Consider the following 18,129-nt stretch of genomic DNA (forward strand, 5'->3'; position numbering starts at 1 on the left):
GTTATTAGACTTCTATTTTACCATGAGATCAGCTGTACTCTGAAAATTGCAATGTGTTTCTTTTAAAGAATGACTAAATAAAAGCTGTCATTTACCGCATACAATTGAACTCCAGTTCTTCTAACTCTGCTTCAGGTGACCCACTTCTAATGGAGCAGAGCATCAGTCTAGAAAAAATTAATTGTTTATGAATACTTCAGAGGATTTGCATCAATGTTTTTACAGTTCTAAGTTTAAACCTATCGTGGATTTCACACATCAAAGGTCCTATGATTTGATGAAAGACAAGGAGTGTTGGGAAAGAAGTGCTAAAATAGAGACAGTCTGTTCTGGAAAGAAAGTGATAGCTTTGGCACTGCAGATAATTTACATCTACATACAAACAAAAAATTAAAATATTTCTGAAAAAAATGTATTTTGTAGAAATAAGATAAAATAAAAGCATTTCTTGAGTAAACTTCATTAATTCCTTTTGTTTTTATGTTTACTTTAATGAAAGCTAAAACAAACCCCCCAAAAAGCTCATAATATTTTTATTATTTTTAACAGCTACTAAATTTGATATTAATAACTGATTAACAGTAACTCATATATTTTCTTCCAGAGCAAAGGTTGAGAAGCAGAATGGTAGATTCAGGAGTGATATGAAACTTCAAGAATTCCGAAAGGCACCTAAAAAACTGACCTTCAAAAATCATATTTACTTTGATTGTCAGCTTACTGGCAGACTGTGTGGAAATGTATGGCGTCCTCTGGTATTCCTATGATGCAAAGTAAGTATTTTGGAGAAAGTTACATCTAGAATAAAGATCAGAGAAGTATATATAGAAAGATATCTTTTTATTATTATTATTATTATTTTTATTTTCTTTGAAACTATAGCAGTGCAGTTGGTATTCAATGATGTATATTCCTGTATCTTAAAATAAATATGTAAGTAACATAAAATAAAATTTAAATAGTGAAAAAAAATATAATTGACATTTAAATTCAGTATATATACAAACATAGTACACAACTATCAAAAGGAATGTTTCCTAATAGCCAGAAGTCCGGAGTGGACTGTTTACTTAACTTAGTTTTAATCACTACATTTTGTATTTTCTTAGATGGATACATAAATGATATGAACAATGTCAACTCTGGGTGAAAGAACCATTAATTGATCTTTAGTCATGATTGATTCCCCCAAAGCAGTAAGGTTTAATTTGAGTTTATTCTGAGAAATAAAATGAAGCTACCTATACTCAGATGCAGTCTTGATGTTTACCGATGCTGATACCATAAAAAGCAAGCTGAATCCTTCTGAGTATGTTTAGGCAATTCTGAATTAAATGGGGAATATGGAGCTAAAATAAAGAAAAAATAGCCTTACATAGAGGTCAGTAACAGCAAACTAACAAAAGTCATACAGAAAAATATGTAGTAAACTTTTAGGAAAATTGTTTTTACGATGAGCTAAACTTGATAAAGTTTGTTCCCATAATTGATAGGACTGTAAACTGACAAGTAAGCAGCTAAAACATACCTAAATGTTTATAAGGATGTTTAACTGTTTTCAGATGTATTTTAGCTGAGGAAGATATTATGAAAGAATCAAAACTTCTCCAAAAGAAACATTGGACAATCAACAACTTGGTCAAATTTACAGTACTTCACAGTTAAGAAACATAGAAACAATTTAGTAAACTTCCAATGGCTTACTATAACTTTGAGAATTACCTTGAAAAACTGTTAAGAAATACATGAGAAATAAGAAAATGATACATACCACTGGAAGGAGAAACTCTGCTGATAGGTCCTTGGGGTTACAGTAGACAGGAAATTATATGACTTTAGTTTGAGCACATTGGCACTGCTATAAAAAGGACAGTGTAGTATAGGCTATAGATAGTTTTCAAAGAGCTCTGTCATTTTACTGAATGATACCAAAATTTTAGTCTGTGAAATGCTTTCAGCAGTACTTGAAACACATCAGGAGACAAGAATAAAACAAGCTTAATTGGCATCAAGTTCTGAAATGATCATGATTTGCAAAGGAGAGCCTAGTCTTAATTATATTTATACATATAAATTTGTGTGTATGTCTGTACGCATGTATGTGAATGTGTGCATGAGTATGTCAGAGGGAAATACAACAGTTCAAGCACCACAGATTCAGCTCTGAACTATCTAGTGCATTGTGTCTACAGCCTGTCCATAATAAGGGAGACACTTTAGTTTGGACAGTTTGGCTTTTGTATTGGAAGATGATGGCCTTACTGCTAGAAAACAAATTTTGAGGAATGACAGATCTCAATGTGCTTGTTGATTTCATTGATTTCAGCACTAGCTGTCATAATGAGTTGACATGGAGATCGCTTAAAACAGATTGTATCACTCTATAAAAGAAAAAAGAATCATATATATTCAAAAACATCCTGTAGTAAACAAATATGTTAAAGAGTGGAGATATCAAGACAACAATTAAGTCAAAAGTTGTCTAGGTTTATCCCCTGAGTCAAATGAAGATGTCTTGTAACCTAATGAACATCCCGTAAATATAAACAGACCTAATTTGGAATGCAATGCCAGTCTGTTCAATGCTCTGCCAAACACATGGAATGGCAAGTAGCCAATCATATAATAAATGAGGATTATCTGGAAATACTCCCAAAGTAGCATGAAAATAAACAATTTGGATAGAGGAGAAAAAAGCTCTTATGCAAGCAGAGAGAAACAGAAAAATAGATAGAGAAAGATGGGAGAACCAAGTCACTATATTTAAGAATTCCATATGAATCAAATAAAAGATGAAATTTGTGCATGCTTATCTGAAGTTCATTACAGAAACTTCAATTTAATGATTTTTTTAACTGATATAGGCAAGTAAAAGAATCCTGAAAATCCCTAAACATGTGAATGCTACAATAGAAACAGAAGTTAATCTCAAATTAAACATTTAGAAGAAACATAAATTGAAGTCTAAAACACTTTGGTGGAAAAGTCCTGAAGCTACATGCCTCTCTTGTAGTGATTTTTTCCTTTTTGTCTCATTTTTGAATCATTAGATGTTGTACCTATGTAGCAACAGAAAGCTGTAAGGTTAACAAGGGTAGAGTACGTAGATACGTAGAATGAGAACATGTAGTTATGTAGAATTTGGAATGTACAATATGCAGATGGAGAAATTTTAAATGAGAAATCAGTAAGAATAATGATCTGTCTCATGTTCTCATTTGTATGGGGTAATATGTATTTTCAAGTCACAGATGTAAAGTAGAACTATAATATAATATGAAATCACTAAATATATAATATATATATGAAATCACTAAAAGGTGACAGGTTTGCTATCCCAGCTGAAGTACACCTACACCAACACACAGTACAGGCAATGAACAGGAGGAACTGGAAGCCATTGTGCAGCAAGTAAACTATGACATGGTTGCCATCACAGAAACATGGTAGGATGGCTTGCACAATTGGAGTGCTGTGATGAATGACTACAAACTCCAATTAGGAGACAGGCTAGGAAAAAGAGGCAGTGGGGTAGCCCTCTATGGGGAGCATTTTGATCATCTAGAGCTGAACAATGAGGATGACACGGTTGAGTGTTTGTGGGTAAGAATTAAGGGGAAGGTCAGTAAGACAGATGCCATGGTGAGAGTCTGCTATCGACTACCCAACCAGGCTGAAAAGGCAAACAAAATATTCTATAAGCAACTAGGAGAAGTCTTGAAATAACTAGCCCTTGTTTTTATGTGGGATTTCAGCTCACCACGTCTGCTGAAAATAAAACAGCAGACAGGAAACAGTCTAAGACGTTCCTAGAACGTGTGGAAAATAAATTCCTTACACAGCTGGTGAGTGAGCCAACAAAGCACAGCTCTGGATCCCACTGGATCTTTTGCTGGAGAACAGAGGACCTGTAGGGGTGATGTAAAGGTTGGAGGCTGTCTTGGGCATAGTGGTCATGAACTAATGTTTTTCAATTCTTGTAAGGAGGTGGGTTAGCAGAACTGCCACCCTGGACTTCTGGAGGGAAGACTATTTAAATAATAAAATACAGACATATATTTTAAAAAATATAAATAATAATAATAATAAAATACAGAAATACAGAATAAAAATCAGAGATTCCTGTCAGAAGATAAGATTTTCTAGTTCTAAAAGCATAGCTGCTAAAAGCATATTGCCAACATTTAAGAGTTTGGAGTCAAAGTAGTTCCAAACCAAATCTGTCTATCTCTCTGCTTTCTATTTATATAAGGGATTCAGAGATGACAGCACGTTTTTTTTTCTGCGTATTGATTTTATATTTCATGAGTTTATCCTATTTCTACAGAAAATATTTATAATCATATTTTTTTCCATGTTTCTCAAGTCGTAGTTATTTTCACAGAATCACAGAATTGTCTAGGTTGGAAAAGACTTCCAAGATCACCTAGCCCAACCTCTGACCTAACACTAACCAGTCCTCCACTAAACCATATCACTAAGCTCTACATCTAAACGTCTTTTAAAGATCTCCAGGGAAGGTGACTCCACCACTTCCCTGGGCAGCCCATTCCAATGCCTAACAATCCTTTCAGTAAAGAAGTTCTTCCTAACATCCAACCTAAAACTCCCCTGGCACAACTTTAGCCCATTCCCCCTCGTCCTGTCACCAGGTGCATGGGAGAATAGACCAATCCCCACCTCGCTACAGCCTCCTTTAAGGTACCTATAGAGAGCAATAAGGTTGCCCCTGAGCCTCCTTTTCTCCAGGCTGAACAATCCCAGCTCCCTCAGCCACTCCTCATAAGACTTGTTCTCCAGACCCCTCACCAGATTTGTTGCCCTAAACAATGAAATTTTCTCCTACATGAGGACACAAATCTTTCATATTGCACCTAATTACATCAGCAAGCATTTTACAGAACGTTTAGAACATTTTTATTAAAAAAAAAAACAACAAACAAAACAGAAAATGACTGTGATGGAAAGTGTAAAATACTTTCTACATCACATGCTGTTTCTTTTAGACCTCTTATAAATGTCTTCATAACAAACATCTACATTACAAAAGAAAGAAGGAACTATAATTCCTAGTTTCTCTTGAAATGTTTCAACTTCCCAGAAGCATTAGTACATTCCAATTCCTGTTTAAATAATCAGGAAGGCTGAAGACTTTATCCATATAAAATTGTAAAATATTGAAGGGTATCACTGAAGTCCTTATGTTTTAGGCAAATTGCTGAAAATAGACTGCTATCATGGATTTACATTTTTTAATAGACTTCTATTATATACTTTTAAAAATGTTTCATAGTGGGCTGTTATATTTTTTGTTTGATTTTGGTTTTTGTTTGTTTGTTTGTTTTGTTTTGTTTTCCCACAGAAAGGAATTGGTGTTTTACAGATAAAAAATATATTTGCATAATGCTTTATAAAGGATATGTATCAAACTCATAATGGAGGAAGAAAAAATATCACAGTATAAAAATTGATTTATTTTTACTGGAGATACTTACAGAAAAAAACATAAACATGAATTAGACAAAAAGACAGCCTCTTAAGATATTGTGTCTCAATTGTCAGTTAGTATAACTGATGAACATTGGACTCAGTACACAAAAGTGTACTTTTGTTTGTCTTAAAACAAATGGAAAGTTGGAATGTTTTTACACAAATGTCTCAGATGTAGTTTCCTGTTGCAATAATCATTACTTATACTTTTACCAGTAATACTTACTCCATCCACTCCATTCTATGACCTTGATAAACGTAATGCGTGCGAACATCTCAAGGATAGGCAAATTTTGAATTGTTAAACTAACAATTTAACAAGCTTTGTCATGTTTTTTGTTATTTTTTGTATCAAATTGCATATTTCATATTATTATATCTACATAGTATTTATTTTATTACACAATGTTAGCAGATTAAAGAAATAAGAGACATATTTAGGTAAAATTTATATGAACTGAAAAGATGTTGTTCATATGAGCAATGATATATAACACATACACAGTTTGGGTTACTACTAACAGGATTTCCTGGTCTGTCATCTTGAAAGAACTGAGAGCTATAAAACTATGCTTTACTATTAAAACTATTGTTAAATAGTTTACATAGCTTACATGGTTAAAACTGTGGTTCAGTTGTTTAAACAGTTAATTCATGTAAATTAATTCTACCTTCTCCAGTTCTTTAAATAACTCATTATAAAAGCTTTGTAACAATTCTTTTCCTTTTTTCTCTTCATTATAAATCTCTGTTTTCCCTGATTTCCCATACTGTCTTTGACTTAAGGTGTTTAACAGAAAAGGATCTGTCTCCCTGATGCTAAAACATGCCTGAGGATATAAGGTGATTATTCAGATCCAATGAGTTTTGGTGAACAGAGTACATTCTTTCCCTTAGCCATAAATCCTGAACTGTGCACTCTGAAAATGGTATTAAAATGGAATTAACATCTAATTTCCTTTTATCTTCATTTTTTTTTCCTCCTAAATTAGCTAATGATGACATTATCTCAAATTGTGAGAGAAGCGTGCATAACCTTGTCTATGTGTCCAGAAATTATTCCTCTGTGTCAGAATTTCATGTCAAAGGCTCAAAAGCAAACTGTATAACTTAGTTCTCAGTGAAGGGATTTCTAAGGTAAGCATTGGTACTTTTATTTTCTTACCTGAAAGTGAATCAAGTCTTCATCCTTCAGTATACACTTAAATTTACAATTTGAAGCATCATGTAACAGATCAAATTTCAAATCAAAGAACAGAAAATCACAAATTCTAATGAAAAAAATATGGTCACAAAAAAAAAAGAAGCATTTTAAAAGAAATTTTTGTCCAAATTTCCTATACAGAGGATTTTCTCAAAGGTCAGGCTACAGTCCTTTCCAGGTGTTTTAAAATCCTTTATTGTTGAAGAAGTTGTAGCAAAAGGCAGTTTCTAGTCATACCATCCACAACTGACTACATGACTCTGCAGACACTAGATTGTGAAGGGAATGCAATATGATACAAAATCCATGGAGAATGTAAGTGCAGTATTTGTATCTTCAACTTTAGGTAGCTAGGGATTCTTAAGTGATCTCATCGGTTATTTTCAAAATGCATTTATTTTGAAGATAAGCCAGAAATATACTTGCTCTAGGAATCAAATTTGATAGAACAAAATTCTTCCATCATAGCTTGGAAGTCTTGTCAATTTTCCCGTTACAGACTCTTTTCTGAAACAGAGCCTTCAAAAGAGATGTTCCTTGTTATTTACTATGGAGACTTTATCAGTATTCTGAGAACAGTCAAACCTGGACTTTGGTTATGTCTTGAAAATCTATCCAGATTCTAATAATGTGTTTAGAATTTAGAATCTCTATAGATTCTAAATTCTATATGTGTTTAGAATTTAGAATCTCTATAGAATCAAGTCTAAGGAGTAGTACAGTGAACAGAGTACAGAGAAATAGATTAGAACTAGCAAAGCAGAGATGACTGTGAGAAAAGCAAAAGGGTTTCATACCATGATATCATGATATCATGATATCATGATATGATATATGAGATATCATTTTATTTTTGCTAAAAATATATATTAATTGCAGAGTATTTTTGCTTGAGAAAAGTTCTTTCTTTTTTTGATATATTTTCTGATTTCACTGATTTCAAAATTCTACCAGGGATCCCCTTTACCTCCACGATCATTGCTCCTTATATTTTCCAAATTTCATTTTTTTGCCTAAAAAAGTGTTGTCCTATAGCTTATTGTCTCATACTTCTGAATAGATTGCATAAAATGTATTCTATCCCAGCTACTAAGGATATTAGCTAACTTTTTTTTTATTTTTTTTTTTCCAATGATATTATTATTACCATCAACCAAAGATTTTTTTTTAAAATTATTATTATTTTACCATTTTATTTCCTGAAGGCTTCTACAAAATATTATATGGAGAATGAATGATTTATAACTGTAAATTAGCTTACTTTGTTTACCTTTGGTAGGTGGCATTGGCAGACCAAGGGGAGGGAAGGGAAGGGAAGGGAAGGGAAGGGAAGGGAAGGGAAGGGAAGGGAAGGGAAGGGAAGGGAAGGGAAGGGAAGGGAAGGGAAGGGAAGGGAAGGGAAGGGAAGGGAAGGGAAGGGAAGGGAAGGGAAGGGAAGGGAAGGGAAGGGAAGGGAAGGGAAGGGAAGGGAAGGGAAGGGAAGGGAAGGGAAGGGAAGGGAAGGGAAGGGAAGGGAAGGGAAGGGAAGGGAAGGGAAGGGAAGGGAAGGGAAGGGAAGGGAAGGGAACTCTTGCCTATATCAAGAGAAAAAGGGCAGTATTTGACACTATCTTAATATAGTGTGATTTTTTCTTTATATATATGACTGAAAAAGAGTAAATATGAGTTTAAAACTTAGTATTGAGTAAAGGGGTCATAGGTTATTTAAAAAAACAAAAACAAAAACAAAGTTTATTTAAAACACCATTTTAAGGTTTTTTCAGAGTTTTTGGTGCTAAGACAAATGTGTCTCACAGCAGTTTGAAAAATATCAAAAACATGTAATAAGACTCAATTGTGCACTACAATTTTATAGCTAAGAAGTGATGAACACAGAACTTTAATTTCAGTAAGAGTTACGCTTTATATGAAGGAAGATTCTTTGATGTGATAAGTACTGATGAAATTAATTGAATACAAAATATTTGTATTTGATGGGAAATATTTATCTAGTCATGCTTAAGGAAATTTTTTGCCAAGTAAGAAAGACAGAAGAACTCTACAAAGGAAGGACAACATTTTATTTAATGCCTACTTTAGGGTTCTCTCAGATTAAGAATTAATCTAATAGATTTACTAGATTTAATGTAATAGATTAAATGTATTCAATTAACGTTAGAATATATTGACTTGTGAACAAATTGTACATAAAAAGTAAAATGTTTCCATTTATTTAGAGGAGAAATTAGTCTGTTAGATGAATGCTAAAACAGAGACATAGCTTGGAGAAAGAAAAAAATATCAAAATCCTACTTTAAATCTGTTTAGGAACTTTCCACATGGAGAAAGATAATTAAAATATGCTAAATGATAACATCTTCTCTTTATTAAAAAAAAATAATAATAATAACAAAACAAACAAACAAAAAACCTATACCTAGTTATGGTACTGAACTAATGAAAGGATGATAAAAGTTAATTTTGAATGAAACCATGCATGAAAAAAAGGATGTTTGTGTTCTCCATGAAATTATGGAAAAGAACATTAAAACATCTCCTTGAGCTAAATGACACGCTTCGTATTACTTTGTCCTCCATTGATTTAACTGCACTCTTTACAGCACATGCAACTCACTTGCATAAACCAACAAAAACACAGGCAACTAATACAACAGAAAGCAAATTAAACTACTACGACAGGATCAAAAGAAAGAAACTTTACAGTTCACAACTTCATATAGACAAAATTTGTCATGTTTGGATGAAGCTGTAACACAGGGAGTAAATCTAAACTTTTTTTCCTTGAAAATATTTTAATGGGGTGTTAAAATGCTATTTTCACTATTTGCTAGTGATAATTTCGCTATTATCACTAATGATATTAACAGCATCTACTGGTAATTGGTAAATCTTCTATTCTTGAAGAAAGAAAGTGAACTAACATGAATCATTCTGACAAAAATACAATAAAAGAAATATTTTACATTATTTCTTGATATATATTTGTTCCTTATTATCCATGAAATACTAAACTGGATAAAGAAATATTTATGGTAGGAGTCACCTAACTTCATGTCTTTGCATTAAAGCAGTAGTCATTCTGCTGAATGCTAACAGCTGGATTAATTTCACATTCTATAAGTCAATATTTCTATAAGTCAACATTGTATCAATTAATACAAGACAGGTGTATCAGCTATGTTTTCTGTTTCCACTCAATGAAGTGTATATTTGTTTAACCAGTATGTCCTTTGTGTAGATGCCAGCTTCAGGATGAAATGAATCATTCCCTAGGTTGTACTGGTTGTTTTTGCTGTATCTCAACTGATTCTGATGATGAACTAGACAGACACCTCAGAAACTGATAGCTGCTGTCCAGATACATAGGACATACTGAAGATGAATGCATCCCAAAATATCTTAATGATATGAAATGATAGAAATGAGAAAGAGAGAAAGAGAAAGAGAAAGAGAAAGAGAAAGAGAAAGAGAAAGAGAAAGAGAAAGAGAAAGAGAAAGAGAAAGAGAAAGAGAAAGAGAAAGAGAAAGAGAAAGAGAAAGAGAAAGAGAAAGAGAAAGAGAAAGAGAGAGAAAGGAAAGGAAAGGAAAGGAAAGGAAAGGAAAGGAAAGGAAAGGAAAGGAAAGGAAAGGAAAGGAAAGGAAAGGAAAGGAAAGGAAAGGAAAGGAAAGGAAAGGAAAGGAAAGGAAAGGAAAGGAAAGGAAAGGAAAGGAAAGGAAAGGAAAGGAAAGGAAAGGAAAGGAGAAGGAGAAGGAAAGGAGAAGGAAGGAAGAAGGAAGGAAGGAAGGAAGGAAGGAAGGAAGGAAGGAAGGAAGGAAGGAAGGAAGGAAGGAAGGAAGGAAGGAAGGAAGGAAGGAAAGAACTACTCATTATTATTATTGTTGTTGTTATTATTATTATTTAGTTTAGCTCACAAGCAAATGGATTTAATTATTAACTGATGTTTATCATTGTTTATAGCTGTGGTATCTGCATCAAAGAACACTGCTAGAAAATCCAGCTTGCTAAAACTATGAAACATGCATCCCTTAAATGACCTGGGGGGGTAGGGGTGGGGTAAGTGTGGGGGGGGGGTGTGTGGCATATGCACTTTCTGTTTTACTTCATCACATTTTTAAACTAAAGAACTCTCTTAAAAAAAACAATAGTAATTCTTCCTTTCACTCAGAAACCATTGTTTCATGATCCTCAGTGTTGTTTTCACCATCTCCTAGGTAGAAATGGAATGCATCTCTCAGACAGTAAGAGAAAATCAAAGCATGACCAGACTTGCTAACAGGGTTATATTCTCCTTTAGAATCTTTATAAAAATTCAGCTTGGTAGAGCTATTAAGTTTCAGTTTGCTTATGATATTCAACCCTCACTGAATTCAAACTATCATCCACCTATTGTATACTATTACCACAGTATACACAGTAGATCATTAGCAATTAATTATAGAGTCAATTAACACTAACACTACTATGACTCCATGTAGAAGTTGCACTTTCATTATATACTATTGGACATACACATCCAGTTTGCAGAGCATGCATAGTAGCTCTGATAAATAAAAAATAATTTGGGAAAAAAAAAAAAGTAATTGGAAATGAAGTATTGCTTTCCAATTTTAGGCTCATCCCAATGACAACGTGTTTCAAAGAGTACAATTTAGATATTAAGTTTCACAGAAACTGAAACTGTGAAGGCTAAAATTGTCAACAACTTATCTTTCACTTTTCTTATTATGAATTCATCATTCGTAATCATAATTGATTTGGGAATCTTACAGCAGCACTGGCCAAAGCTGACCCTACAAATTGTTCAGAACACTGAGGTTTTTTTCCTTTGATCTCTTAAAAACAGTAATTTCCCTTTCTAAAATCTTTGACTCCTTCAAAACCAGAAATTGGTTACAACTGTGAATTTAAATCATTTCTCATATTGACTGAAACTGAAGTCTCTCCTGGTCTAGTTTTAAGTCATATAGTTACATGGTAGGTACATACTCAGGTGTGTAGGATATTACCTTCTTGATTTGGTCTTTCTTCTGGGTACCCAACAGTAATTTTCAATGAAGAGGATGAATATGAGACATCTCTGCATTATGTTCCTGCCATAACACAGAAGTGAGAAGCTGGGAACAGAAGCCAGAAGTATTTGTGGAACCTGAGCATAACAAAAAGCTATAATCATTCATGATGTATTTATGTTTTTTTGTTTGTTTGTTTGTTTTTGGTTTTGTTTGTTTATTTGATTGAGAAATGTGCCAGTTCATACAAGAGTTGTGTTTCATAATGTTTGCAGTGGATAGGTAAAACAAACATTTTCCTTCAGAAGTGGATTTTTCATGTAAATATTTGTTTGGTGAGAATTCTTGAAACTTCACTGTCCAGATCTGAAAGTTTAGTAAGTGACATTTACCAATGTTGTATAAAATGTCTATTAACCTAGCACCTCTACTTGTATTCTAAATCTATTCTGCTAAACATTGCACTATTACCTAAAAATCTATTATTCCTAGATCTCTGACAATAAAAATAAATAAATAAATAAATAAATAAATAAATAAAGTCTTCATAGTAGATAAATTAATATACAGAAAGAAGAATTCTAAGTGGTTTGGAAGTCCTGAATATTTAACTGTTAGCAGCTTAGCATTCTCCCTCAGCAAAGGTAGGATGTCATGGCCCATCCTTTAGTGAAGAAAAACTGTATGCTTTGCAGAGACAGTTTTCCATATTTTGTTTATATTAGATCATTTATTACAGTAGAATCCATCCTTAGGAACTGCAGAGACATGGAGCAGATTTTAGAACTGAACTTTGGTTAAGACATAGGACTATCACCTGTTCCTGCTCTTTCACATAGGGACAACTGAGGCCACAAGAAGAAGACTCCAAAACAAGACAAAGTACTTTATGTCCCTTGGAAAGATGCTGAAGGGATCAGGAGCTCAAGCAGTGTTCTCCTCAGTCCTCCCAGTTGGAGACTAGGAACCAAGGAGGAGGTAGCATACGGATCAGGTGAATGATTGGCTGCATAGCTGGTGCCATGTTTAGCTTTTGCAGTTCTATGATCTTGAAAATGCTTTTGGGGAGCTCCTGACCAAGTGAGGCAGGGGTATTTTGAGAAGTAAGCTGGCCAGACTCATTAGCAGGGCTTTAAAAGTCCAGAGGAGGGCTACAAAGATTACCAGGGGGCTGGAACACCTCTCCTGTGAAGAAAGGCTGAGAGAGTTGGGGCTCTTCAACTTACAGAAGAGAAGGCTCCAGGGAGACCTCACTGTGACCTTTCAATACTTCAAGAGATCTTATAAAAATGATAGAGAGGGTAGATAATGGGTAGATAATGTTAGGACAAAGAAGAATGGTCTTAAACTAAAAGGGAATAGATTTAGATTAGACATTAGGATTACATTCTTCAAAGGGTAGTGAGGCACTGGAACAGGTTGCCCAGCACGGCTGTGGATGCCCCATCGCTGGAAGTGTTCAAGGCTAGGTTAGATGGGGCCTTGGCCAACCTGATCTAGTGGGTGGTGTTCCTGCCTATGGCAGAGTTAGATGATCTTTAAGGTCCCTTCAAACCCAAGCCATTTTATGATTTTATGATTTGGGCTGCCTCTCATTACCTAGCAGCAATTACTGAAGGACTTCTCCTGTGGGAACAAGACAGTCACTGTCTCATAGGTCTCAATACTTCTATCTTCCAGCTATAGCACAGGTAAAAGATCTTTCAAATTTGTGCTACGAACAAGTACAAGATTACTATTAGATTAGTATAGATTATCATTACAAGATTAGTTGATTTGTCTTTTCCTAGATTGAACTATTCCATGTCCTAGAGAAGAAGCAGCTGGATGAATGGAAACGTCCCATGGGTCACATTTGATCTGCTGGCTGCAGCTGGCCTAGACTCACTTACATTACATAACTTCCTCATTGACAATATTTAGTATGACCCAGATAAATTTCTTCTGTTAAAATATGGCTAACCAAGCAACTGAATTGTCTTCATAGGAGCATTGTTTACATGCAGCTTGACCATATTTTATTTCCCCCTTAAATCACAAAATTCTATGTAGGAGGTTGTAATTTGACCATTTCTGTGTCTTTGTAACACATCATAGTGCTCTAAATATGTTCCCCTTTGTATTTGAAATTATTTGGGGCAGAAATAAAAGCTCATTTGGCTCATTGATCTCTACAGAAAAGCTTTAGACAATTTCTGTAATTGCAAGTTTAGACATCTGAACATTTTTAAAAAACAGTTCAGATTTTATGCATCTTGTTGGCTAAATTTTCTGTGTTCAGAAAGAACCTTAAGAGCACAATGAGTTGTTGATACTTCTATATTGGGATATTACTTAAGACATTATTTTCACTGATGTTTTTCTTTTATTTATGTTATACAGTAGGTTTTGTGTGTGTTATGACCTGAAAAGTTGTTTAATAACAGTCCAGCTAAACTCAGAAGTGTGAATTGTTGCATTAAAAGGTACAGAGATGACTTGAGTTTAATTTATTAACTTCCAACTCTTGTTCTAAATAGTGTCTTCATTTCTTTCTCCCTTTTCTGCCATTTCCAGATTTCTGATGAAGAAAATTCAAATTCTGGAGCAACTTAGAGTGAGATTCAACAAAATGATTTGGCACACAAAATTTGTCTTGTCTTCTACCCCTGGCTTAGCCTTCACAAAATGCATAAATCTGTAGGATCTATCTGGCTAGATTTAAAATTCCCTAGTTTTTGAGACCCACACTGCTACGAATACTTCAATTTCAGTAGCTCAGTGCCAGTTGTCCTATTTAAGCTTCATTGAGTCTTGGGAATGAGCTATTCCTTTGCTCCTGAGAGATCTGCTCCATTACAGTGTTTTGGAAATGCATTCATATGATTGACATTTCTACAGAACTGTGGGAGCCACTTACTCTTTTGAACATAATTGCTATGGGAGGAGACAATCAGAATACTATTCATTTCACTAGTCTAACAGAATTGTATTGCATACTATCATAAGGTAAAATGCATTTTGGATAATACCTCTGGACCCTCAACAGGCTGTGTCAGTCCTGAGCTACAGCACAACTTCCTTTCAACATTTCATATTGACTACAGTATAACAGGACACGTGGACTGGAATCTTATGTATCAGGAACAGACAGTGAATGTGGATTTCTTATCTCGTCTATGATTGCTTAAGCGATTAAGGAATTATATAAAAGAGGCTGCAATTCTTTAGAAGTCACTTTTGTATTAGAAAAGAGAAAAGTGAACTTTGCCCAGGTATTGGGAAGAGTGTTTGTAGATGCTTACTGGGTGCTGAAGTTTGATTTATGGGGTAGGATTGAACCCACTCTGAGCAACTTATCTCACCACTATATCTTAAGACTGAGAGACCAAAAGCTAAGCGCTTTTCAAATTTTGATTCCTAGCTGTCTTTAGATTTCAGTCTCACTAAATGTAAATGTTTAAATATAAAATCTAGATACTATTGTATTTTTTCCATTTCTGCCTCTCCTTTTATATTAAGAGAGACTGTTTTCTTTCAAATAAATTATAATGTTTCTCCAATGCACAGTTTCTGTGCTTTGGAGATCTGATACCAGTTAACTCTCTTGCTACTATAGCAGAACTAATAACAGAGCATGACTGATAGACAGAAGTAATGTTGTTCAAAAGAAAAAATCCCTTCCACTTTTTCTTTTGAATTTGTTAGACCTCTCTTCTCTATATGGTTTGTTTCAGCAAACAATTTGAAAATGCTGAGCCAGTCAGAATATAGTGATCTACATCTTTGATGTATAGAAATCAAGAAAATATTAAACTTATTTACATAGTCTGAGTATATGAGACTTGTGAAATGAGAATTCACGTCCTGTGTTGCTACTGAGAAATGTACAGGATAAACTGGACATACAACACATTAAGTCTGTAATCTAAGGAAAATTTACTGTTACATGTATGTACCACAAACTGCACAGACTTCTGTCATTTGATTGTGTAACGCAATTCTATTTTCATCTTGAAATGAAGCAATTAATATTTTTTCCTAATCGTTTGCAGAGTTCCAATCCACATACTCAATTGCATTTTCCTTTTTAGTGGCTCATAACATCTTTTGCCTATGTTCTTTCTAGAATTACCACTGGTAAAAATATATGGACCATATAATCCTATTCTTCCTCTACAGTGTCACAGTACAAAGCAGTTAGAAATATGATTTCATCTGGTTAAAGAGGTTTGCAGCACTTTGAAAGCACTGAAGTGACACCAAGCAGCTTAACTGCATGGACATACCTATCTCCTCTTTCTCTTAAAATGCAACTATGTATGTACATGTATACTCATTCTTTTTTATTGTTAAATAGCCTTTGTACTCTGAACATTAGGAAAGAGAAATAACACTTTCAGAATGTATATTAAAATGTATACTGCATTCATGTATGCTTTGGTGAAAGGTTATCTATATATATATATATTTTATTTTTTTTTCCGATTTCCTTTATCATCTACTACAGGCAATGAAGGTGCTGAAAAATATGAGAGAAAGAGAAAAAGCGAAATAAAAAAACAAAACAAAACAAAACAAAAAAACACAGAATTTCCAGATTATTAATTATCTTAAAGTTACTAATTTTATATTATTTACCTTTTCAACTTCCACCTTTCTACATTTCACCTTCAAACAAATAAAAGAATTTACTTCAGAAAAATAATTAAAAAAAATAAAATCATATGATCAGATGTAATTAAAAACCAAGATTGAGCATAAGAACAGGTTTCCCCGAGTGGTTGTGGAGTCTCCATCTTTGGAGACAGTGAAAAGCCACCTGGATATGGTCCTGGGCAACCTGCTGTGGGTGACCCTGCTTGTACAAGGAGGTTGGACCAAATGGCCTCCATAGGTACTTCAATCACACTGTGATTTTGTAATAGAAACTAAATGCTAATGATACCATTTTTCTCCTATGACAATAGTCCTGTTCCTGCATAATAGGAATTAAACTTTTATTTATTTATTTATTTATTTATTTTTGTGGTGGTGGTGTTCTTATTTTCAGAAAACTAAATGATTTGTAGTATTATGGTGGTTTTACTTGGGTGGGCAGCAAAGCTCCACATCATTTGCTAGCTCATTCTCCTTTCTCAAAGGGAAAGGGGTAGAAAATATGATGAAAAGGGCTCAAGAGTTGAGATAACAACAGGGAGATCATTCAACAATTAGAGTTGTGAGCAAAACAGACTCAGTGTAGGGATATAGTAAGATTTATCGCCTGTTACTAACAAGCTAGAGAAATGAGAAACAAAGGAAAGAAAAAAAAAACTCCTTCCCTTCATCCACCCTCTTCCTCCTCCTCCCCCTGAGTGGTGCAGGGGAACGTAGGAATGGAGGCTGTGGTCAGTCTATAGCACTTCATCTCCACCACTCCTTCTTGGTCTCTTTCTTCTTCTCCTGCTCCTACATGGGATCCCTCCCATTGGATACGTTCCTTCCTGAACTGATCCTGCTTGCGTGTTCCCACAGGCAGCAGCTCTTCAAGAACTTCTCCAAATATGGGTCCATACCATGGGGTCCATTCATCAGGAGCACACTGCTCCAACCTGGGTCCCTCACAGGCAGCAGTTCCTGCCAGGTCACCTGCTCCTGTGTGGTCTCCTTTCCATGGGCTACAGGTGTGGCCCGGAATCAGCTCCAGCGGGGTCCTCCACAGGCTGCAGCCGCTTTCTGTGCAGGTCCACCTTCTCCACTGTGGTCTCTTGCACAGGCTGCTGCATGGAAGCCTGCTCCACTGTGGTACTCCTTGGGCTGCAGGGGGACAACCTGCGTTACCATGGTCCTCAACACAGGCTGCAGGGGAACTTCTGCTCTGGTGCTTGGAGCGTTTCCTCCACCCCTTCTTCACTGACCTTGGTGTCTTCAGGGCTGGTTCTCATTCCTGTCTCTGGCCAGCAGTAGGGCCCTTATCTAACATGGGGCAGTTTCTGGATGCTTCTTGCAGAAGCCACCCTGATGGCCCCCCACTACTAAAACCTTTCCATGTAAACACAATACATAATAACAATATCACAATGAACTTTGACCTAATTGGATAACCTTTACTCCAAGTAATTAGAGAGTAACAAGAATGCTATGAATGCTATGCACATTTTAAATGGAACATGCACCTCAAAAAATGTAGTCCTTAGTTGCACAGTGCATAACAGACAATACATATAATGAAGAAAAATTGACCTGTTGTCTCTGGTATCCCTTCTCTAGCTATGGGCATTAGGAAGAAAGAAAAACTGTTTTTCCTGGTGTATAATACATTCCACTTTCATCAAAGCTAGGTTGGGGATATTGTCTGTGTGTCTGAAAATAGTAAAGGTGGATGACATACTTATTTATTGTTGCTGTTTTATTTTATAATAAAACAATAAAAATTGTTTTATAAAATTTTATAATTTTAGGCT

At 34.8% G+C, this 18,129-nt stretch overlaps 1 long non-coding RNA gene across 1 annotated transcript; it reads left to right on the forward strand.

Moving 5' to 3' along the window:
• Positions 1 to 6,332: 6,332 nt before the first annotated feature.
• Positions 6,333 to 16,609, forward strand: LOC119716284 (uncharacterized). Its single transcript, XR_005264081.2, has 3 exons — positions 6,333 to 6,627; positions 12,544 to 12,698; positions 14,261 to 16,609. It is a non-coding gene; the product is annotated as an uncharacterized lncRNA (long non-coding RNA).
• The last annotated feature ends 1,520 nt before the right edge of the window (positions 16,610 to 18,129 follow it).

The sequence above is a fragment of the Anas platyrhynchos genome, chromosome 3 (assembly GCF_047663525.1).
Source record: "Anas platyrhynchos isolate ZD024472 breed Pekin duck chromosome 3, IASCAAS_PekinDuck_T2T, whole genome shotgun sequence".
Taxonomy (NCBI): Eukaryota; Metazoa; Chordata; class Aves; order Anseriformes; family Anatidae; genus Anas; species Anas platyrhynchos.